The following is a 24,465-nucleotide window of genomic DNA, read 5'->3' as shown; positions in this document are numbered from 1 at the left end:
TTTTCTGCTCCCTTTTAGTTTAATAACATCCTTCCTCCAGCAGGGTGACCAGAACTGTACAATGGCCTCACCACATCCGATACAGCCCCAACATGATGTCCAAACTCCTATACTCAATGTTGACCAATGAAGGCAAGCATGCCAAAGTGCATTCTTCACCACCCTGTCTACCTGTGACGCCATTTTCAAGGAACTATGTCCGTGCACACCTAGGTGTCTGTTTGACAACACTCCACAGTGCCCGACCCTTAACTGTGCATCGCCTGCCCTGGTTTGCCTTACCAGACTGCAACACCTTCCATTTATCTAAATTAAACTCCATCTTCCATTTGTCGGTCCATCGACCCAGCTGATCAAGATCTCGTTGTACTCTAGGATAATCTTCTTAACTGGTGATTATATCACCCATTTTGGTGAAACCCACAGACTTATTGACCCTGCCTCCTAATTTCTCATCCAAATCATTTACATAAAAGACAAACAACAGTGGACCCAGCACTGATCATTGCAGCACAGTCTTCCAGTCCGAACAACAATCCTCTACCACTACCGTCTCCTACTGTCAAGCCAATTTTTTAAATCCAATTGGCTAGTTCTCCCTAGATCCCATGTGATCTAACTTTACTAAACAAGCCACCATGTGGGACCGCGTCAAAGGGTCTTGTTAAAGTCCATGTAGACAACATATACTGCTCTGTCTTCATCTAAATTCTTGATCACCTCTTCAAAAAAAAAGTTATCAAGTTTGTCAGAATTGAGTTCCCATGTACAAAGCCATGCTGATGATCCCTAATGCCTTCCCAAATGCATGTAAACCTTGTCTGGCAGAATCCCTTCCAACAACTTAATTACCAGTGATGTCAGGCTCATAGTTCTATAGTCAGGTCTACAGTTCCCTGGCTTTTCCTTGCAGCCTCTCTTAAATAGTGGCACATTAGCCACTCCCCTGGCTTCTGGCACCTCACCCGTGGCTGTTGATGACAAATACCTCTGCTGGAGGCACAGCAATTTCTCCCATAGCTTCCCACAATGCCCTTAGGTACACCTGATCAGGTCCTGGGGATACTGCCCATTAGATCGTGAAGGTTTTATAGAGTGGATGTATTTTTGTGAACCTTCTTAGACTATTAGGCATGTGATTTTCATAGAAAGAGATGAGATGGCATTGGTCATACTCGGCACAAGGAGATAGAAAAGGGTGGGCCTGGTACACAGAGGGAAATCTCTAAAGGGGCATGGCACAGAATTACTGCAGTGAACTTACCAAGACACATGGTAATACATGACATGGAAATACATCAAAAATAAAGTTCGAGACTTTGACAGAAAAGTCCAAATCACTGCACACGGTGATCTAATTCCACACAAACCTCAACAAAGCTAAAAAGATATCTTACATGGATGATGCATGGCTTAATTCTCTTTTTTAATCTGGGCAATAGATCTCTAATTAAATTGAATTCAAGAGTACATCCCTCTCCTCCTGACCAGATGTACTTCCCCAAAGGCATTCCCTTAAATGGCATATAATTAGTGAAGCACGTACAACATACTGGAGCTTTTTAAATCTACAGGGCACTGATTCAGCGATGACAGTAAATATTGCTAAAAGGAGTCTAAAATTACACACTGGGGTTTCTGACACTAGCTCTTTACTGATGCATTAAACTCAAAGTTGCTGCCAAGAGGAAAATAAATGTCAAATGTTTACAATGGTAACCCAAATATGAACATGTCAACGTTTGGTTAGAAATCACATTTTTAATGCAGGCAGAGCATTTAGATGAGGAGCTGCTAATACTGTACTTCCTTCCTTCCCTCCCTCCCAAGTGAGTAACAGTCACACCACAAGACTAGCAAAAAAGTCACATTAAGCTGCAGCATGTGTTACCTGGGATCTTTGAGAGGCGTCCCAGCCAATTTACTACACTGTATAACAAAAGCAGTCTTGGATATGCTGAGGATTAACGATGAGTTAGGGCACTGACGATCGCCCACATCTTGTGTGAGAACAATTAAAATGCATCAGATTATTATTTAACAGGTTGCCGGTAGTCAGGACGCTAAAAGTGCCAGGAGTTCACAGTGCACAAAGCAGCTTGTGTTAATAACTGTCAGAAAATATGGTTTTATTAACATTCACCTCACGAAGTTGCACACAAGCAAGTCCATGAGGGTGCTGACCGCTCAAGCAAAAGAAATTAAAAGTTGCAGGAAACAGTCTAAATTTTTTTTTAAAATTGCATTAACTCCAAGATTAGTATATACCTTAAAAGCAGGCTTTGGGATGATTTCAGAGAAACTACTGCCTCTCGAAAGAAGGCACAAGCAAGATCATTTCCACAACTGGAAATTCCAATAAATTTTTCATGATTCAGGAGTCATAATTCATCTTTTCCCTGGCCCCATTAGTATTCCACTCAAGGCAATAGGAGAGAAGAGAACATAATGAATTATTTCTGAAGCTTGCTGCAAGACTGAGGAACTGTGGTCTATGTACCTTTAAAAATAAACGAGCAGCCACGCACACAGACAAGACCACAAAAGTAACCAGGGGATGAAAGTCAGCCATTCTACTATTCTCACTTACAACAACAAAACAGGAACTTGGCAAAAACTGTACCTGTCATATGTCATTACAAAACCAGTCAATTTTTAATGATCTTCTCGTCAACAAGTACAGAACTGGAGTTGTGATTTTCCTATAGAATAGAATCATTTGAACTGGACTCAAGTCCCAAACTAACACAAACGGAATGCTCTTTTTTAAAAAAAACCAATTTGAAAAACCACAAAGAATTAAAAGGTTTTAACAGAAATGGATAGTTAAATTAGGAAAAGTCGATATTCCCCTCAGAAAACTGGGTCATGTACAATGGACTGTTATAGAATGAGAGTTCAAAGCCCCACCCTACAGGCTCTCCAAAGACGTTACAAAGACTTTGGGACCTTTTCTCCCATGGGCTTCATAAGATACCTGAACATGAATACAGGAGAAAGCGAGAGGCTCCCAGCTGCCTGTCCAGGTGCATGTGAGGTCACATTACACAACTGAGTTAGCAAAAGGAATTATCCCACTGTCACGGTTAACATACGTTCCTCAGCTAAGACCCACACACAAAAAAACACAATGCTTTGAATCTTGTTCCTCTGTATTGGACTTTCCTATGTGTGAACGGAGTGAATATTTGTACACAGGTTAGTCTTGACTGAAATTCAAAATGAATTCTTTTTAACTTTGGGTCAACGGAGAAGTGCAATGAAGAGTTATATAATGAAAAATCTCCGATTACATAAAAAACTAACTGCAAATTTTAAAAAAATGAAGAGCTCAATGCTACTCTATTCACAATATTTCAGTAGAAGCACTTTCCCCAGGGGTTGCCAAGCAGCAGATAGCAGAGTGCTGATGGGATGGTTGTTTTTCAGACTGAAGCCAAGTCTACAATGGCATCCCCAGGGTCAATAGGATTTTCGATATATACCAACAGCCAGGGTGCAATTTCAGTGCAGACATCATGAACCTTGGAAACATAGCAAACGGTGAGGTGCACAGTAACAGGAAGAATGTGCATGCACATGACCAATGTAATTTAGTGCAGGCAAATGTGAAATCAGGCATTTGGGAAGATGTATGGATTAGAAACAATACAAACTAAACCATATAATTTTAAAAGCAAGTTTAGGAGTAGAGAACATTGGGCATTATGTACACAAATATTACAAGTTGGAAAGGATAATTGAAGATCCATGACTTTTTAAAAGAAGGCAGACAGTATAGAAACAAAGTCTGGACTCATTAACATCACCAATCTTTCCTCATGCGATCCTCCCGCACCATTTAATTTTAAAGCCTCCCTACAGCCGTAGTTAAATAATTTGCCAGGACAGAGGTCGCAGAATGATTCGGGTGAAGACGGTTCTTTAGGTACAAGTTCCAGTCTCCCACATGTCAAAACCATATAGTCTTTCAGCCACACATTCAAATCCCGATCTTATTTATCACAGACCAATGTGATTGCAGCAGATGGTTATCCAGGAATTACCACCTTTGTGGCTCTGCCTTTTTATTTAACTCATTATTCATACTCTCCCAGCATACACAGAGCTTTTACAGCACAGGGTTATTCAGCCCATCCAGTCCACACCAGTCATCAAGCATCTATTTTAATCCTATTTTCCAGCTCTTGGCTCAGCCTTGTTTGCTCATCTAAACAGTTGTTAAATATCTTGATAGCTCCTGCCTTTACCACCCTTTGACGCAGGGAATTCTGGTGTCCTGCCACTCTCAGAATCTAAAAATAAGCTTTTCCTGAAATCCCTCCCAAATCCCCTGTTGATTAGCCTAAAATTGTGCCCCTTGGTTATTGAGGGAAATGGTTTCTTCACTATCTACACCCCTCATAACTTTGTACACTCAGATCACCCACCCCTCCCCCAGCCTTTTCTGCTTTAAAGGAAAAGGACCCCAGCCTATTTAGAACAAAAACAGAAATTGCTGGAGAAACTCAACAGACCTGGCAGCATCTGTGGAGAGAAAGAGTTGGGTCCAGTGACCCTTCTTCAGAATGGGCTGTAGCTGGGAAAAAGTTGCAAGATATTCTCAAGAGAGGGGTGGGGATAGGAGTACATGAGAGGTTATCGGCCTATCTACTCTGCCCAGCATCTTCTTTAGTCCTACCTGTATCCGTGGTGCCCATGTGAAATACTACAAATTGAATCCTCCCTCTCCAGCCTAGATATCGTTAAAGCTGATAGGACACAGGCAACACTGGACTTTGAGGTCCATGCTCTTGGCTTCAGAGAATAATATTCGTTCTTCTAGCTATGCTGCCCCTACCTCCATCTTTTTAAATCTCCTGCACTAATGCAGTGATGAGTCTGCTCATCCTTCCTTCAACTCCTGCCCACACCAGTGACAAGAACATCAAACCTATCGGCAAAGCCCCTTCATTGCTTCCTTCTGGATTCCAGACGCCTCCCTCACTTCCACACACACATTCCTGTAATTCAAAGGATTCTAAATAGATATTACTATTTGAAAAAGCTAAAATACAGTGTGCTTTGGATAGAATTTCAGTCATCATTCCATGCCAAACCCATGCAGTCAAAAAAGCCAGAAGGTTACCTCAGGCAGATAGCATTAGAAAAGCCACTTGAGATGGATTTCCATAAATAATACAGGTGCTGTTCAGGAACTCACCTTTCCATCTAATTGACAGATAGAATCAACTTGCCTCAGGCTCTTGGTCATATCGTACATTTTGTGGTTTTCAAGAATCCAATTAATTATCATTGATACACAACGAAGGATGCATAATGAGAACTGGTCCTGGATAGCCGAAGGATAACAAGGAAATATGTGGCAAATGGTGGCCATGGTTTAATTGGATTTGAACACAAGGCAAGTTTTTAAATAATTTTCAAAGAACATTAGGCAGTTCATTTATATAGTGTCTCTGACATCCCCATGACATTGCAAAATGCTTCACGTTATGCTGATTATCCCATGTAACCCACATGCAGTCTCCAATTTAAGCACAGAAATGATACACCTGAAATCAAGTACATTTAACTCTTTATGAGATGCTGCTTGAAGGATAAGTTTTGGTATGTGATCTTTTATGTCCAACTGAATCAGCAGACGGACTCTTGGATCAAAATCTCATCTAAAAGAACAATTCCTCAGTACTATAATGAAGTATCTTGACCATAGAATCCAGGAATCCAGTCAATAAACCAGGAATCTGTAGCCAATTAACCTTACCTTGATGGTGGGTAAACTGCAAAAGCTCAATTAGCCAGCGAGATAGTCAAAAAGGATTTATGAAGGGGGATAGCTTTTGGAAGGAACTGAGGAAGAATGCAAGAGAATAGAAACCGTTTAGAAGAATGGGATAAATAGAAGCAGGCAATGTTAAAGGCAGACGAATATAAAAAAAAGTGTACATTTAGTCAATAACATAAATTAAATGGTTAAGATTCTTGGGAGAGATTGAAAGTGTAGAAAGATGGGTGCTACAGCCATTTTTGGCTATAACTTATATGACTGTGCAGAGACACTAACCTATGGAATGTCATACCTGAAAACGCAAAGGGAACTTCAAACTACAATCCTTTAAAAAGGGAAAAAGAGGTAAATCACAGCCTCATGAACTGGTGACTACAAAAGATAATGAGGGATTAATGAACCCCTGCTCAACAGCATGCCATCCCCTGTGAATTATATCCCAAACAGCAGACACATCTTGTATTTTTCTCTTTGAAGAATGCATAAGACAGGAGTTAAACAAGAGACAGAGGTACAGTGTAGCAAAGAAGTGAATAATAATCAACTTGTGACAGGAAAGGTAGAAAATATGTGCAGAACAGTGCAGTAAAAATTAGAACTAGAGTAAATAATAGTTGTAAAAAGTCAGAGTTGAAGGCATTTTATATAAATACACAGCATTTGTAACAAGATATCTGAGATGATGCCAAAGAAATTAATCTGACTTGACAGATATTACAGAGAAGTGGTTGCAAGGTGACCAAGACTGGGAACTCAATACTCAGGCAAAAAAAAAATTTGGAAAAAAGGAGGTGGGGTGGTCTTGCTAATATGGTCGTCAGTATGGTGGCGAATTGCAATATAGATACAATAGTTTGAGATCTGGAATCGGTTTTGTGGAAATAAGGAATAGCAGGGAAAGACGTTTTTGCTGGGAATGTCTGTAAACCCTTAAAGAGTTTTCTCATCTCTAAATCAGAAAGTAGTGGATGCGTGCAAGACATGAACAATTATCATGGGTGATTTTAATCAACATACTGACCAGAAAAAACAGATGAGCAGAGAAACATGGTATTTGTGTTTATGTAGAATTCATCAAGGTTGGTTTCTTAAAGCAGAATTTCCACAGGAACAAGTATCTTAGACCTATTGTAAAATGAGGTAAGATTAAAAGGAGATCTCAGAGTTAAAGGTCATGAGAAGTGACCACAACATTGCAGAATTTTGAATTTCATTTGAAAGAAAGCATCTGAAGTTCGAACCCAATATCCTCAAATTTAAATAAGAGCAATTACAGGAGGTATGAAGAAAGTTGTCTAAAATGGGCCGGAAAAATAAACTAAGGGGAAAATCAGTGGATGAGCACTGATAAAACACATTTGAGCAGATGCTTCATAACGCTCAGCAAATCACTTTGGAACACGACCCTTCCAGGAATGGTAACAGGGTCTTCCAGAATTGTTGTCAGAAACCTCTAGAAAATCTCTTCTTTCTTCCTCAGTGTTACAACTTCTCCACTTATCAAGATAACCGAGGCTCCTCATTCCTAGAGCCAATTCTCACCTCGAATGCCTTCACATCCTTCCCTAAAATACAGTGCGCAGAATTGAGGGGGAAAAAGCGCTTTATAAAAATGTTCATTATAACATCTGGGATTGCATATTATTTATAAATCAAGGCAGAGCCCAGGATCCAGCATGCCTTACCAAACACTTTTCAAATCCATCCTGCCACTCTCAGTGATTTGTGCACATTTACTCTAACATTTTTCTGCTCCTGCACTTCCTTCAGAATTCTAGCTTTTATGTTCTCTCCCCATTCTTCTTACCACAATATATCACTTCACATTTCTCTGCATTATATTTTGCCTGCTACACATCCAGCCATTTCATTTGTCAATGCCATTTTGTCATTTATGACTATTTTCCAGAAAGCCCACAATACTTCATTATTTTCATCCTCAAATTTTAAAATAGTGCCCTGCACGTCCAACTCTTCCTCATTAATATACATTTAGAAAAGCAACAGCTGTAGTACATATCCTGTGAAAACAACTGTTTATCACTACCTATTTCTCATCACTTAACCAACAACACATCCATTCATTTTATTTCATAGACTTTAATGTTATTAATAAGCCTCACCCTCAGCATTTAGTGTTGAATACCAAAGGGTATCCACATAGGGTGCTCCTGCACAGAGTGTCTGGTCTCCATTCACTGCCTGGCAATCATCCATTCCCTCTGTGCAGGCACAGCCTTAGTAGGTGTTTACTTCAAAAGCTTGCTCTCCACAAAGCACCAAGGCTGACATCAGCTACTGCTCAAGCTCCTATTACCTGCAAATCAACCTGCTTGGAGGTGATTGCATATTTCTGCAGCAGATGGGACTTGAACTCTGACCTCCTGATCAGAGGCAAGGACATGACCACTGCACCATGGCAACACTACTGCTCAAGTTCCCTTCCATTTAAAAAAAAACATTTTTGAATCAACTCCAGAGATGTGTCATAACATCTTTCAGTAAGTGGGATTTGAACCGGAGCCTTCTGGCCCAGAGTCAGAGCACTACCACTGCACCATAACAGCCTTCCTGGTCAAGCTCCAAAACCTGAAATTAAAACTGACCCATCTGAAGTTATTTTCTGCACACTAATCAGCCAGAACAAGGGTGTTCCAGAAATGAATTAGCAATGTTTTAGGATATTTTGAGCTTGACATTTTACTGTTAACTTGTATATTTTCCATGTTAGTTTCAGATTTCTTGCACTGATTGTACATAACTTTAGAATATATCCGAAGTGATTTGGGACATGTTCCATGAACATTGCCATCTGCAAAATGATAGCACCCAGCATTAGTGCAAAAGTCAGGGTTGAAGCATTTGATGGAAGTATATACTGAATCAATGATTGATCTCAGTCTCCCCTCAACTCCCCAGTATCAGAGAAACCAGCCTTCATCCAATCCAATATGTTCTGCATGAAAATTTGAAAACGCTGGATATAGCAAAGATTACAAAAGAAATGGGCTAAGCTGTTCCAGTCCAGCTACAACATGAGCATCTACCACACAATGTGCCAAACAGCCCAAGATTTAATCAGAAAGACAATTACTGCCCTAGTCTACCCTATATCATCAGCAAAATGGTGAAGTATGGACAACATTGCCATTAAAAAAACTTATTCACCCACCAAGACCATTTGCTTCCAGACAAACTGGCACCCACGGGGTGTACAAAATATGATTCAGTTGGCTACAAGTCACTCATTAGTCTGTGCAGAGATAACCAATTGTTGATGGCAGAGGCTGCTAACAACTATGTGACTGGCTCACAGGGAGCTGGACAGCTTGTGGGTGTGAATGATATTGCTAGAAGTTTTTGGGCCACTGAATGGATGGTGGTGTCTTTTTCTCTGCAATAAAGATCATTCAAGCATGAAGAAAGGCTATTTATTTTCCCTCACCAGTTACTGTAAGCTGTTGCTTTTAACTGATAAGTCAGAGACTAAAGTTGTGAACCAGTTACTCTGAACCCGACAAGAGGAAGCACCTGGAGAACAGAAAGACTGACAAACAGGAAGCCCTGACAAAGCATAAGGACCATCTCAGCAAACAGCACTGCCTTCCCAATGTTTGCCTCCACCCATAACACCAATTGGTCTTTTGTGCCTGACCTCATGTGTGTAGGGAAAGATTTTATATAGGAGTTGCAGTTTTAACCAGTAGAAGTTAAAAGTCAACAGTACATGGATCCTAACCACAGGTAAACGAATATTCATATATAATGAAACAGCGATTCAATAGCTACAGAAACTATTTCCTGCTTTCTAGTAATCTGAATCTAAATGACAGGTAAATTAGGGAGTCTTGCCTTCTTCGAGGAAATCTTGAGCTTTTGTGGGATTGCAGGGCTCAATTTCCAGCATACCATCCCAATGAAGCACGAGTAGCCTTCATAGAATCCCTACAGTGTGGAAATAGGTCCACATCGACCCTCCAGAGAGTAATCCACCCAGACCCATTCCCTACTCTACATTTACCCCAGACTAATGGACCTAACCTACACATACCTAAACACTATGGATAATTTACCATGGCCAATTCATCTTACCTGTATATCTTTGCATTGTAGGCAGAACTGGAGCACCCAGAGGGAACCCATGCAGACACTGAGAACATCTGTGCAGATCTTGCACATTCTCCCAAGGCTGGAATCGAACCCAGGTCCCTGGCGCTGTGAGGCAGCAGTGCTAACTGCTGAGCCACCGTGCCATCTTAATAACAATGTCTACTTAGGTAATATAACTTGTACCGGCTTGTCCTCATGCAGTAAACTTGCATTTGTTGAAACAAAAGCCTATTCTTTTTAAGGCTCACTAAACAGGCCCTGAAAGAGGAATGGTGGCAGCGTCCTCCCCCCACAAATATCAGCGTCAGAAAGTCAATCATCTTCGTGCCATAATATTACTGCAGGAGTTCCTGAAGATACCGTCCTCGGCCCAACCCACAGTGAACATCCCTCCAAAAGTAGACGTATTGCTGATGATCACAGGATTTCATACCGTTCCTCCGATACTAAAGCAGTCTGTGCCTGTGCCATCAAGACCCAGACAGCATTGAGGCTTGGGCTGATAAATGGCAAGTAACATTCATGCCGTACACAAGTTCCACACAATGACTATCCTAATTAGATTAGATTAGATTACTTACAGTGTGGAAACAGCCCCTTCGGCCCAACAAGTCCACACCGACCCGCCGAAGCGTAACCCACCCATACCCATTCCCCTGCATTCACAGGCAATTTAGCATGGCCAATCCACCTAACCTGCACATTTTGGGACTGTGGGAGGAAACCGGAGCACCCGGAGGAAACCCACGCAGACAAGGGGAGAATGTGCAAGCTCCACACAGTCAGTCGCCTGAGGTGGGAATTGAACCCGGGTCTCTGGTGCTGTGAGGCAGCAGTGCTAACCACTGTGCCGCCCATTTATTAGTACAAATGAAAAAAAGGTAGAGAGGGGGAAGTTGGCAAAAGACAGAGAGTTGAGAGTGTGCTGCTGGAAAAGCACAGCAAGTCGGACAGCATCCGCGGAGCAGGAAAATTGACGTTTCTGCCTGGAACGTCAATTTTCCTGCTCCTCGGATGCTGCCTGACCTGCTGTGCCTTTCCAGCAACACTCAACTCTGACCTCCAGCATCTGCAGACCTCACTGTCTCCTAAAAGACAGACAGACTCCACCTTCTCCCACCTAGTACATGAATAACAAAGCAAAAATTGAAATTTGTGCAAAACTGATGCAAACAATTCTGTTATTATCCTTCTTTTGACATCCAAAATATGAACACATCTGTTGCTTTTTTATATTTAAGGCCTACTTTGCAGAGACTGTCATTAGATTTTTATGTTCTTTTTAAAAGTTGTGGACTGAAGTGAGAAAGAATTGTTTTTAAAACTAACATTTTAAGAGATTGCTGCATTTTTGAAGAGCAAATAACCTGATACTTATGGTAAGGATTGTATAAACAGCTGTTTGAAAAGCTGGAATTGAAGTGAAACAATAAATAAAAGAACTGTAGATGTTACAGATCGGAGAGGAAAAAAAACCAAATTGCTGGCAAAATTCAACGGGTCTGGCAGTATCTGCAGAGAGAAAGCAGAGTTAAATATTCCAGTTTTGGTGACATTTCACCATATCAGGAAGTTGTTGTAAACAAATTAGACCCAAGGACTTTTGTACAGATACAACCAGATGGCAAAAGGAAGTCAATTGGTCTATGGACTAGTGACCAGTTATTGATGACAGAAGCCTTCTGCTTACCAACAACCATATGATTAGTTACCTGAGAACCAAACAGCTTAGGGATGTGAACAAGATAGAGAGGAGTCTTTTGATCTTGCCGGTACAGAAATCAAACCTGTTCTCTGCAGTTAAAAACTTCTTTAAACCTGAAAATAACTAGTTAATCTTTCCTTCAGTAGTTGTTGTAAGCTGTAACCTTTAACTGATGAATCAGAGAACCTTTATAAATGAACCAGCCATCTTCTGTTTATTACAAACTAGTGGAAACATCTGAAGAGGGCTGAACACCAACATTCTGACCAACATAAAGAATCATCTCAGCAATTCGTTAATAGGAACCACTAAATCGCCTTGCAATTTTCCTGTCTATAACTTATTTTTCCCTGTCTGTTTGCATGCCCACACACACACATATAAGAAGTAGTTTATAATGAGATGAGAGTTTTAATTTATAGTATTATATAGTACTTTATAACTGCTTGCTTGCAGCAAGAGAGTGTAATTACTTGAAATAAATAGTAATCTTGTTAAATACAGAAACCAAGTCTGCGCTTTCTAACAACCTGGGTCTGCAAATCAGGGAAGCTGGAGAATTTTATATGCCCATTGTAAAAAAAAAAGACCTCCTGTTGCCTTCCACTCTCGGAATAATTGGGCTTGATTTCCAATATATTTCCCCAGTGAGCAAGGACAACTTGAAGCTTTTGGATTATTTTAGAGAGAGACTTTGATTGCTCTCATTTGGATTATCACAACTAACTTGAGTTTTATTTCAGGTGTACATTTTAGCTGGTTTCCACTTGCTTTAATTTGGAAAGAGGAAGGACAAAGTTTTAAAGGCATTATTTTTAAAAGGCATTCCTGGGCGGCATGGTGGCACAGTGGTTAGCACTGCTGCCTCACAGTGCCAGAGACCTGGGTTCAATTCCCGCTTCAGGCAACTGTCTGTGTGGAGTTTGCACATTCTCCCTGTGACTGCGTAGGTTTCCTCCAGGTGCTCCGGAATGTGCAGGTTAGGTGAATTGTTAAATTGCCCGTAGTCTTAGGTGAAGAGGTAAATGTAGGGGAATGGGTCTGGGTGGGTTGCTCTTCGGAAGGCCGGAGTGGGCTTGTTGGGCTGAAGGGCCTGTTTCCACACTAAGTAATCTAAGAATGATGATATGAAGCTTGGTGACCTATTGCAATGTTGTATAGCACGGTGAACTATCGTGCACTGGACTCTATTCACTAGGATTCCAGTTATAAAGAAACAAGTTAGAAAAATAAATGTGTCACAAAAAATAAATCAGTTTGATAAAATATTGTCACATGTAAACATATTCCCACTTCCTAAAATGTTCTTTTGGCTCTCTTCTGAATAAAGAAACAGGGCCCCATTCCTTCCAGACACTGGGCTGGTCGTTAACACATGTCTCTTTGTAGGAACTTGTTGTTCACTGTAACATTTCCTACATGACAATAGCAAGTGTACTTCAAAAGGTATTCCATTCATTCTAGAAACATTCAGATGTCAAAAGGTTATGAAATACATTATACATGGAAGTCCTTTTTTAATGTGCCAAGATCGCTTTCTCAAAACAGAACAGAGTAAAACTGACTATTTGGTGCTAGAAGCGATTTTACTTTGCTTAACAGTCAAGACTACTGAAATGGAGGAGTTTTCAAAATAACCTTCAGAACTATCTTAGAAGGGAAACTTTAATTCTGTCAAGTTAAGCTACAATCAACCCAGGTAAGAGGGACATTGGGTTAACAATACACAGAGTATCATAGATTACAGTAACTGATTACTTGACAAGGAGTCTTAATAAATCTCATGCCACCTTTCATTACCAACAGTTACCGAGAATCTGCTGCCAACATTAAGGAAATCACATTGCAGCCCATTTTATCGTCTCTTCCCACATCCTCCCAACAGGATTGTTTACAACAACACAGCAAAGGCAGTCATTGCAACAAGTCCTTATTTGGTTTCAGCATCTCAAAACGTTTGCTGAACGACACTTTCAGATCCAAAGCAGGCCTGAGCAGCTTTGCACAGATCAGCCCCTGACTCAGCTAATAACCTTTTTTAAAATTTGTTCATGGTATATTGACATCACTAGTTAGGCCATTTATTGCCCATCCTTAGTTGTCCAAAGGGCAACTAAGATACAAGTTTAAAAGATCAGGAATGGCATGGATAGAGTGTGGAAAATATGAAGCTTTTTCCCAGGGTGGACGGGTCAATTACTAGGGGACACGGGTTGAAAGTGCAGGGTTTGGGGGGGGGGATTAAAAACAGATGTGCGAGGCAGGTTTTTCATACAAAGGGTGGGGAGTGTCTGGAACACACTGCTAGAGGTGGTGGTGGAAGCAGATACAATAGCAGCATTCAAGAAGCACCTGGACAAATACATGAATAGGAAGGGAATAGAGGATCCTCTAAATGAAGACAGTTTTAGCATGGAAGGACAAAATGTGTCGGTACAGGCTTGGAGAGTTGAAGGTTCCTATGCTGTATTGTTCTTTAGAATCAGCCACATTGCTGTGGGTCTGGAGTCCTGTATAGGCCAGACCAGGTAAGGACGGCAGTTTCCGGAGAGCAAAAAAAAAGGCAAAATCATGCTTTCAGTTCCCAGAATATGTTTAGCTATCCACCTCATGGAAGAACACAATTAGATTTTTTAAGATTTAATTTAGATTTCCTATAGGCCCTTCGGCCCAACAAGTCCACACCAACCCTCCGAAGAGCAACCAACCCAGACCCAGTTCCCTCTGACTAACACTATGGGTACCTAACACTATGGGCAATTTAGCATGGCTAATTCACCTAATCTGCACATCTTTGGACTGTGGGAGGAAACCGGAGCACCCAGAGGAAACCCATGCAGACACGGGGAGAATGTGCAAACCCCACACAGGCAGTCGCCCGAGGCTGGAATCGGACTTGGGACCCTGGTGCTATGAGGCAGCAGTACTAACCACTGAGCCACCGTACTGCCCAACAAGAAACAAAAACAGAAATCGCTGGCAATACTCAGCAGGTCTGGCAGTATCTGGAAAGACATCAGAGGTAGTGTTTCAGGTCCGGTTACCCTTCTTCAGAACTGATCAAAGCTAGGAAGAAATAGGAGGTCGTTTGTTATGTAGTAGATGGGGGTTTTGGTGTGTGCGCGTGCGTGCGTGTGGCGGGAGGGGAGACAGGGACAGGGACACAGACAGGGGTTAAGGAGTAGATGTTTGCTGGAAATAGACCCCAAAAAAGAGAGACGGGGACAGTGGGACAGACAAAAGGAGTGGATAATAATCAGCTTAGGAAAAAGGAATATTTACTATAATGGGGACTGTTAGTGGCTAACAATGTGTTGTGTGTAATTGAAAACCATGTGACAACAAGGCACAGTAAGGGGTAAGGGCATGGGAGAAGTTGCTTCAAGCCCTAAAATTGCTAAACTCGAGATGGAGTCCAGAAAGCTGCAGGATTCCCATGCAGAAAATGAGATGCTTTTCTTCTAGCTTGCGTTGAGTTGCACTGGAGCACTGCAGTAAGCCTGAGGCAGAGATAATGGCCAAGAAATAAGGTAGTGTGTTGAAATGGCAGGCCACTGGAAGCTCAGAGTCTTGTAATGAACTTCAAATAAGCCTCAATTTTGAGCACTGGGAATGGAGCAAATTCAACCGGACCATGAGTTGTAGGAATAGAAGTAGGCCATTCAGCCCATTGAGTCTGCTCTCCCATTCAATGAAATCATGGCTGATCTCATAATCCTCGACTCCACCTTCCTGCTTTTTCCGCATAACCCTCCAATTCATCATTAATTAAAAATCTCTCACAGCCTTGAATATTCTTAACTATACTCTGGTAAGATAGTGGAGGAGTAGGGCTTCTGAGCTCAGGGCTCATTTGCTCTTTTCATTTTTTTTCCCCCTTCTATTTTATTTTACTTCCCTTTTGGTGAAGAGCTCAGTCGTCATGATAACAGGATCAGTGAGCAGGCCCAGCAGCGCAAATTGGAGTAAACACAGCAGCACGGGCAAGTGTCGATGGCAGAGGTGTGTTAGTGTTCCCTTGCGCCAACTCATGGCAGAGGCAGGTTTGGGCCCACTATGTGATGCAGTAGCATCGGTGGTGCCTGCACTGGCAAGCTCCAGCAAGGACTCAGTGGCGAGAGTATCAGTGGAAGCAAGATGGTGCCAAGGAATGGTAACTTCTGATCCTGTAGCAGCAAGGTGGCGATGGGGGGTTTGTATCTGCCCACTGGACCCATGACGTATGGCCCATGGCCCAACACTTAACAAGAACTATAAAATTGGACATTATTTGAAGATGCCGGTGTTGGACTGGGGTACATAAAGTTAAAAATCACACAACACCAGGTTATAGTCCAGCCGGTTTGACTATAACCTGGTGTTGTGAGATTTTTAACTTGATAAAATTGGACATTTTACATCTTCATTTTTCTTCCTTCATATTCTATGTTTTGGTTTCTTTCTGTGTTTTAAGATGGCGCTGGACAGTGGCAATGCTATACAACATTTTTCGTAACAAAATACACATCACATTAAATAAATCAAATCAATTCAGCCTCAACAGCCCTCTGAGACAGATAATGCCACAGGATGCACTACCCTCAGGAAAAGAAATTCCTCCTCTTCAGTCTTAAAAGGGTTACCACTTAATCATATCCTCTGGTCCTAGAATCTTCCAAAAGGTGAAGTGCATTTAACCTGTCGAGTTTCCCTAGAATCTTGTTTTGATGAGCTTGCCTCTCATTCTTCTGGAATCCAATGACTACAGGTCCAATACTCAACCTCTCTTCCTAAGGCTGGCCCTCCATACCTACGGTGGGCCCACTGAACTGGACTGCCTGCAATGTTAGTACAGCAAGGTTTGTTTTAACCGGCATCTCCTGAACTGGCAACCTTGACAAACCGGCCAAAATTATACACCTCAAATACCGCGAGGTTTATTGTGTTATTCCGTCCAATTATTACAGTTTTTGAGTTACTTACCTCAGTATAAATATACTTGTTGTTCAATTGAGTGGCCATGTGAAATAGCAACAGTTCATTCAATTTGTTCTCATATTCCAATCTGTTGCGTTATCAGAGTAGCAAGAGGTCTCTCTCCCGGTAAGTTTTATTTAAGGCAAAGTCAGATTATTTGAGTGATTTATGCTATAAAAGGATAACAGTGATGTGTATATCCCCTGCATTACTTTACTATCCGGAATATCTGATCAACCAATGCACTCCGGAATCCATTGGTGCTGGATAATAAAAAAGGTTGCTAAATATCTTTCCTTAGGCAGAAAGGAGGCCCAAAACTGTTCATAGCTGCGGTCTGACTGATGCCTTTGCTAGATTCATAAACATCGGTTAACATCTAATTCTTAAGTAAACAGTTTACCTTGAATTTCTGATAATGGTGCTGGGCAGAGGTTTGGCACGTCTCTACAGATACAGAAAGGAGATCTACTGATACCTCAAAGGCTGTACATGCTCTTATGTTGCTCATCAGCAATGATGAGATAATTCTGGAATCAGGGGCTGGATTTGCTTTTGGAAGATTTCTATCTGTGGAAGCGAGGGGAAGGGGGAGGCCAGAAGTACATTTTTTGGTTATATGGATGATTTCCATTATATGTGGTGTCTGTGGCTACCCTTTACATGCAGAGCACAGCTGTATAATAGCCCACACACAATATAGAGATGTGTCCCTGCAGAGTACCCGGTAACCTAGTTTAAAAAATATGCACGTGGTTACTGAAGGAACTTGGCAAGTCATGAGAATTATTCTGTTGTTTAAATATGCTTCATTTCCATGGTGCTTAAAAGAAAACAGTGAGACCTTGATTTCTCTACGGTTAGATGATGTAAAGAATTCATGAGGAATTCACTGATAACAACACTACTCATAGCTGACCTATTAAGAAAGACTGCATTTTTTTTGCCAGAATGTACCTGTAGAGAGATAGCCTGATAGAGGTAAATATGGACTGGGGTAAAGAGCTCCAACTGCAGAGCCGGCGTTGTGACAAACCTTTGCACCTCATGAGGAACCCTGAATTTCAACAGAACAAGCAGTGCATCAAACGCAAGCACTGAATTCCTGCCAACGACATGCAGGTTGCAGAAGCAAATTACGGCAGATGCTGGAATCTGTACTGGAAACAAATGCTAGAGATCACAGCACGGTAGACAATGTTCTTAGAGAGAGCAAGCCAACTCTGAGCCGAGATGGCTTTTCATCAGATTGCACTTTTCATAGCCCCATTAAGCTGAACCTAGCTTCCCAGAAATGAGATAGAGACAGTGTTAACAATGCATTATCAGTAATCTGATGGCATCAATCACATGATGATCTACTTTGTAAGAGAATAGTTACTAAGCTGTAGAGGAAGTGTGTGCATTAATTGGTCTTAATAGCCTGCAATAGTAGAATTAAGAATTTATTGTCATTGTATTTTTCTTGTAAAAATACAAATGAAAAGTCTTGATTGAAAAGAAAAGCAGTTCCAATAACAAAACGGTGCTCAAATCTCAACATTCAGACATCCAAGTGAGGGTTTAACTCCAAAACTATTAAAACGCTGTTCCCACTGTTAATATGTTTGAGAGCAATACTCAAGCAAACTGTGCAATTTCTACTACAAGGCATTCATGCACAACTTACAATACCATATGTAAAATTGGTACTCAACTCTGTAGAGTAATAGGGTAGGGGAATGGGTCGGTATGGACTTGTTGGGCCAAATGGCCTGTTTTCACACTGTAGGGATTCTTAAATAAAACTCAGTAGTGAAGTTGAAATTTCAGATATAAAACATTCATAAGTGCTAATCTTTGCCATTCACTTCCAAAATTCAAGAGATGACTTTGTGAACATCCAGTCTCTCAGCCACTTTGGATAGAAGTTTAAATCTGCCATACAAGGATCCCACAGAGAAAAAAGTTAATTTTTATATATGAGAAAGCAGTAGTCATCCATAAGTAGTATTACATGAATATATAAATTGAATCAGAACATGTCCAAACTCCTCAAAAGCCTGCCCATCATCTCCAAACGCAAAGTGTGGAGTGTAAGGGAATGCTTGTCTGGATGGGTGCAGCTCCAATAAAGCTCAGGGTCCACAGTATCTCCAGGATAAAGCAGCTGATCTATCACTTTCAATATTGACTCCCTCAACATCAATGCTGTGACAACTTAGTCCACCACCAAAAAACTACAGCAGCTCATTAAGTCGCTTTCAACAACACCTTCCCATGATCCCTTCCATCCAGAAGGACAAGGGCAGCAGGTACATCAAGACACCACTACCATGTTCAAAGTTCCCCTCCAAGCCACTCACCATCCTGACTCAATTATACCACTGCTCCCTCACTGTCACTGGGTCAAAATCTTGGAACTCATGATTTCAATCCACCAACTGCAAGGTAGATAGTTCGGTTGGCTGAATGGCTGACTTGTAATGCAGCAAAGCAACAGCACAGCACAAGAACGGGTCCTTCAGCTGGTGTGGAACCTGAATGGTGGGGGCTGAAGTCATCATGAAGATCCTGCCCTCTCAACCTTGCCCCTCACCTGAGTTTAGGGTGGCACGGTGGCTCAGTGGTTAGCTCACTGCTGCATCACAGTGCTAGGGACCTGGGTTTGATTCCAGCCTCTGACGAATGTGTGTGGAGTTTGCACATTCTCCCTGTGTCGGAGAGGGTTTCCTCTGGGTACTCCCGTTTCCTCCCACAGTCCAAAGATGGGCAGGCTAGGTGGACTAGCCATGGATAGCATAGGAGAACTAGGTCTGGGCAGGATGCTCTTTGGCAGGTCAGTGCAAACTCTAAAGCCAAACAGCCTCTTTCAGCACTGCAGGGATGCTATGATTCTAAATGTTGCCACCCTCAGATTGATCTAACCACCAGTCATCTCCCTTCAATGCAGACAGTCCCCTGGGACTATGGTGACTTCACATCCCTTGCCTTACTGTAGGGATTCGCAGCCTAATAATGAAAATCACACACTACATTGCTCAATTGTGGGGGGAGGCAGGAGGTCTCTCTGAACTGACAGCAGCATCCAGTTAGTGGGAAATGCCACTCACATAGCCACAACATAGTAACAGTGTGAAACAGCTTATTTAACTGGTTGCTCAGATTTTTCGGATAGATTGCAGTGGCTCACCACTCACCTCAAGGGCAATTATGGATGGACTTTAAATGCTGGTCTTGGCCACTCACAATCCACGAATTATTTCTTCTTAAAATGTAATCAGCACTGGCAACACCAGTGACTCAGTTCTCCTAACTGCTGCAGAACAAATTAAGATTTATTAACCTCTGGTTAACTAGTATCTTGTTTCGGACACAATCCAAGCACCTCCTACAACGGAGTCATTCATCGAATTCAGATCTCTCAGAATTTCTCTTCCATTTGCAGGTTCTATTTTTTCCACTACAAGTTAGTGGACGCAGGTACAATCACAGGTGTTTAAAAGACATTTGGATAAGCTCATAAATAGGAAAGGTTTGGAGGGATATGGGCCAAGCGAAGGCAGGTGCGACTAGTTTAGTTTGGGAACATAGTCAGCTAGGACTGGTTGAACCAAAGAGTCTGTTTCCATGCTGTATGGCTCGAAGTGAATTTTCTTGAGAAATGCATCTTCAATTATACCAGTGTTATACATTATTGACCATTAGCAGCAGCAATTGAATTTGTTGCAATTCTCACTTATTAGACAATTAGCACAACAGGAGGGCAAGATTTTAACTTTTTTTCTTTAAAGTCTTATGGTACAGAGTCCATGAGGTCATAAAAATATCAAGTTGACCTCAGATACCAGCAACCCAGGTTTAAGAGGAAGCTTTCTTTCAAAGATCTGCAGAGTCTCTATTAAAAGTCCTCATCTTGGTCAAGTAAAAGGCAAACCTGGAAACTTTAACTTTACAAGTCAAAGCTTTAGTGAGTCACCTGACAGAATCTAAACAAGTTTACAATGCAGCCTCAAATATGATCAAAAAGTTTGCATTGGGTGTGCATCCTCAGCATAAAACATCCCCAAAGTGTTTCATAGCAGCATCACCAAAGAGTAAATATCCCAGCCAACTAGGTGTGTACTTTAGAGAATAAGATGGGACCAAATGCCTGCAACATTTTTGTTTCAAAAAGCTGACAGTTCTAGCCCAACTTATTTTTGAAAGGGCTGGGGATTTAAATGACTTCAAATCATCACACTTTCAACTCTACCTGCCCTTTACAAATGCACAGATGAGGGAGTTTTGGCTCCCACACTCTTGGTCAATGTCCTTAGCCGAGCAAAAATAAGGTCTATCCAAATTCAGCAGTATTTTCAAGCTGTCCAGAAGATTAATGTTTTGTACATTTACAGCTCACGTCCTAGCTGCTTTCTCCTCCTGACAAGAATTGTATTGGCCAAAAATGGGCATGGGTCTAATGTATCTTGGTCCTGTAACCAATTTTAAAATGTTGTAAATAGTCATCTGTGCTCTGCAAACATCTGGCCACTGGGCAGGAAAGATCAGTGGAAAAAGGAGGAATGAATGAGAAATGGCTAGGAGAAATGCTTAGTGTCACACTGGCTGACGAGAGGCATACCATCTTCTCCAAGATATGGAGATGCCAGTGTTGGACTAGGGTGTACAAAGTCAAAAATCACAACACCAGGTTATAATCCACCAGGTATCATGCTCAGCATTTTAACTAGAACAGGTGTTTTACCTATCATAGGCAGGAGGGGAATGGAAAACATGTTGCACTCATATTTTCCCAGATAACCACCTGATGAAGGAGCAGCACTCTGAAAGCTAGTGCTTCCAATTAAACCTGTTGGACTATAAGCTGGTGTTGTGTGATTTTTAACCATCTTCTCCATTACATGGCTGGTGTGGACATCAGGAGAAACAACTGACTGAGGTATGTCATTTTATCGCCCTGTCCTTTTCCTTCCTGTTTCCCCATGAGGACACGGCTTTTCATAGATATCACTCACCTGTACCGAAAGGGATTTTTTTTCAAACAAACAGGAAGCTCAACTATTTATCCACTGCAGAGAGTCCACCCATTAGAGGTCAAGACATAGCCAGTTTATAAGAGTTTTAAAAACCATAAAAGATTAATCGTAGTGTGAATGACAGAAATTTCTAAGTTAAAGCAGAGTTGATACAAACGAACAATGTAGAATGGTGAAATGCTCCCAAAATAGATGCTAGAGCTGGATCTGAATTCCATTGATTACTCAAAATAGGTTGGCCCCAAATTTCTACTTCTTGTCTAGATTATATCAGAATTCACTGCCACTCAGTTATCATAAGTGATCTAGTCAGTTTACTGCTTACTGGACAAGCTGTGGATACAAAGACAGAACAGAATTGATCAGAGGCAGATTACAACATTATCCTGAGGCATACTACTAATTCTAAAAGGCCCAAAGACATAATCATATCCATACACAACACTATAGAAAGCAGAGGATTACTTCAAAAGGCTGTTTGCGTTTTGAGATGTGCAATGTTCAACACTTGTTGGAGATAACCCACATGAGACTAATTCAAGGTAGTGCCTTTCAGACAGATATAACATGCTCAGCATTTTAACTAGAACAGGTGTTTTCTTTATCATAGGCAGGAGGGGAAAACATGCTGCACTCAAATATTTTCCCAGAACCACAAAGAGAAGAATCTAAATATCTTGATGGCTACAACGATATAAATATTTATTTTTCTATTGCTTTGATAGAATGTGAACATGCAACCAAAGCCAGATTCATTTCACCAAGATTGCAATTTTCTGATGTTGAGTGTGTTTGTTGGGAGAAAGATGGAATACAAGATGCAGTTGGTTTGGATATTAGCCTTTCACCTGTCAACAGGGTCGAAACCTAACACAGAGGAGATGAAAGTCCCACTGCTGCACACAGTTTAACACTAAAGCAATGGGTCTTCAAGTTGAATAGGAGCTTTCAGTTTCACCAACCATTGATAACAACCTCCCAGGTCAACAGTAACTGCCTTACCTGTCTTGTGACCTATTTCTTACCACGAGCAGAACTTATTTTTGTTTTCAGTTCTGCTTGTGGTTTCAAAAAATTACTAAACGAAAGGCAATTGTTGAAAATTGGACCTTATATGAACTGAGTAGTGTCTAATATAAATGCACAGGTGAATGTGGACCAATACAATACAGTTCAGAGGAAGGGTTACTCAACCTGAACTGTTAACTCAGATTTCTTTACATAAAATGCTGCCAGTCCTGCTGAGCTTTTCCAGCAACTTCTGCTCTTCTTTCCAATAAAATACAGGTTTTCCTCTCAATCTTACTGTTGTTCTGAATAAATGTAATTTAGAAATTTAAAAATGAAGTCTCAAAGCAATACTTTCAATATTCCCTCATTAATGCAATTAAGTGCACAGGTTTTTTTTTTAAAAACAAAAATCGCATCTTTTCATCAAATCCCCTGCTAGGATCTGCTACCCAGGTTGCTGAAATCATATGCTTTCTTAGGACTTTCAATAGGATAGTGTCCCAAGTTGACTTGTTGAACTTGAAAACACGACGACTGTACCAGGACTAGTCAGCTTCAAAGTTTTCAAAAATCCAACTTCAAAAAGTGATACTTTCTTTTAATAAAGACCACATTGCACCTACTACTCGCGATGGAAAAAAAAAGACATTTAAAGAAAGGCTATACTTTGCCTTTGAAGTCACATTGAGGTTGTACAGGACATTGGTGAGGCCTCTTCTGGAATACCGTGTCCAGTTCTGGTCGTCCAGTTATTGGAAGGATGGGATATCATAGGATAGGAAGGAAGGATATTATGAAACTGGAGCGAGCTCAGATGAGATTTACCAGGATGTTGTTAAGTATGGAAGGTTTGAGTTGAAGAGAAAGGCTAGATAGGCTGGGACTTTTCTCACCGGAGCATTGGAGGTTCAGTGGCAGTCTGATAGAAGTTTATAAAATAATGAAGTATCGACAGACTTAATGGTTGTTGTCTTTTCCTTAACATGGGGGAATTTCAAGATTGGGGGCACATTGTTAAAGGTGAGAGGAGAGAGATTTTAAAAAGACATTAGAGGCAATTTTTTTTTCCCCCACAGAGGATGGTTTGCAGGTGGAATGAACTTTGAGAAAGTGGTGGACATGGGTACAATTAGACCGTTTAAAAGATATTTGGATAGATACATAAACAGGAAAGGTTGAGGTATATGGGCCAGGAGCAGGCAGGTGGAACTAGTTTAGTTTGGGATTAGGTTCGGCATGGACTGGTTGGGCTGAAGGGTCCATTTCTGTGCTGTGTGACTATGACACAGCCTTCGATTTATATTCCACAAAATACCACGGCTAACCTTTTTTTTTTAAAAAAAGATCAGGTCATTGCTTTCAGAAGATTGTGTTGTTCAAGCTGGAAATGTGCTGGCTATGTCCTTAATTAAAAATGCTATAAATACATGCCTCAGAACATTTAATTTAGATATTTATTTGTCTCATCCAATTAAGTTACCAGAATGTTCTGTAATAAAAAGGTGGGGACTTCATGTAAACAAGACACAAAAAGAAAGATCCTGCATCAAGCCTGCAATGTGACCAATTAAACCAAGTCTTCATATCTCAAGGGACTGACATCTTTGAAGCAGCATTCCATTTTATGTATGGGTCCAATAATTGTAATAAATTAACATTACTGCAAGGTGATAGATACATAAATAACACATGGTTTTAATATGTTCTACTTGACTAAGTTAATGTGCAAGAGTGATTTAACTTTGCATCGAGTGTCATACTCAAAAGCAAAATAAGATGACATTTATACAAATAATTAATTAAGATAATATCAATTCCAAAAATGAAATTGTTAATATTACGCCTCAGCCAACTTGTAGGAAGATGTTTACAGA

General features: G+C 41.0%; 2 protein-coding genes across 5 annotated transcripts in view; both read right to left on the bottom strand.

Annotated features, from left to right (window-relative positions):
- LOC122554162 (volume-regulated anion channel subunit LRRC8D-like) overlaps positions 1-24,465 on the bottom strand; it is an 80,487-nt gene that overhangs the window by 24,849 nt on the left and 31,173 nt on the right. Inside the window, exon 2 of one of the 4 annotated variants that reach the window (XM_043698744.1) lies at positions 19,742-19,860. The exons of the other annotated variants lie outside the window; for them this stretch is intronic. The gene's annotated coding sequence lies outside the window, so the exon portion shown is untranslated. The remainder of the gene's footprint in view (positions 1-19,741; positions 19,861-24,465) is intronic. 4 annotated transcript variants of the gene reach the window in all.
- Positions 1-24,465, bottom strand: part of LOC122554163 (volume-regulated anion channel subunit LRRC8C-like) — a 98,179-nt gene that overhangs the window by 62,845 nt on the left and 10,869 nt on the right. The window lies entirely within an intron of this gene.

Source organism: Chiloscyllium plagiosum, chromosome 11, assembly GCF_004010195.1.
Source record: "Chiloscyllium plagiosum isolate BGI_BamShark_2017 chromosome 11, ASM401019v2, whole genome shotgun sequence".
NCBI classification, from domain to species: Eukaryota; Metazoa; Chordata; class Chondrichthyes; order Orectolobiformes; family Hemiscylliidae; genus Chiloscyllium; species Chiloscyllium plagiosum.
Note: the sequence above shows the minus strand (reverse complement) of the source record. Positions and strands in the feature narration are given on the sequence as shown.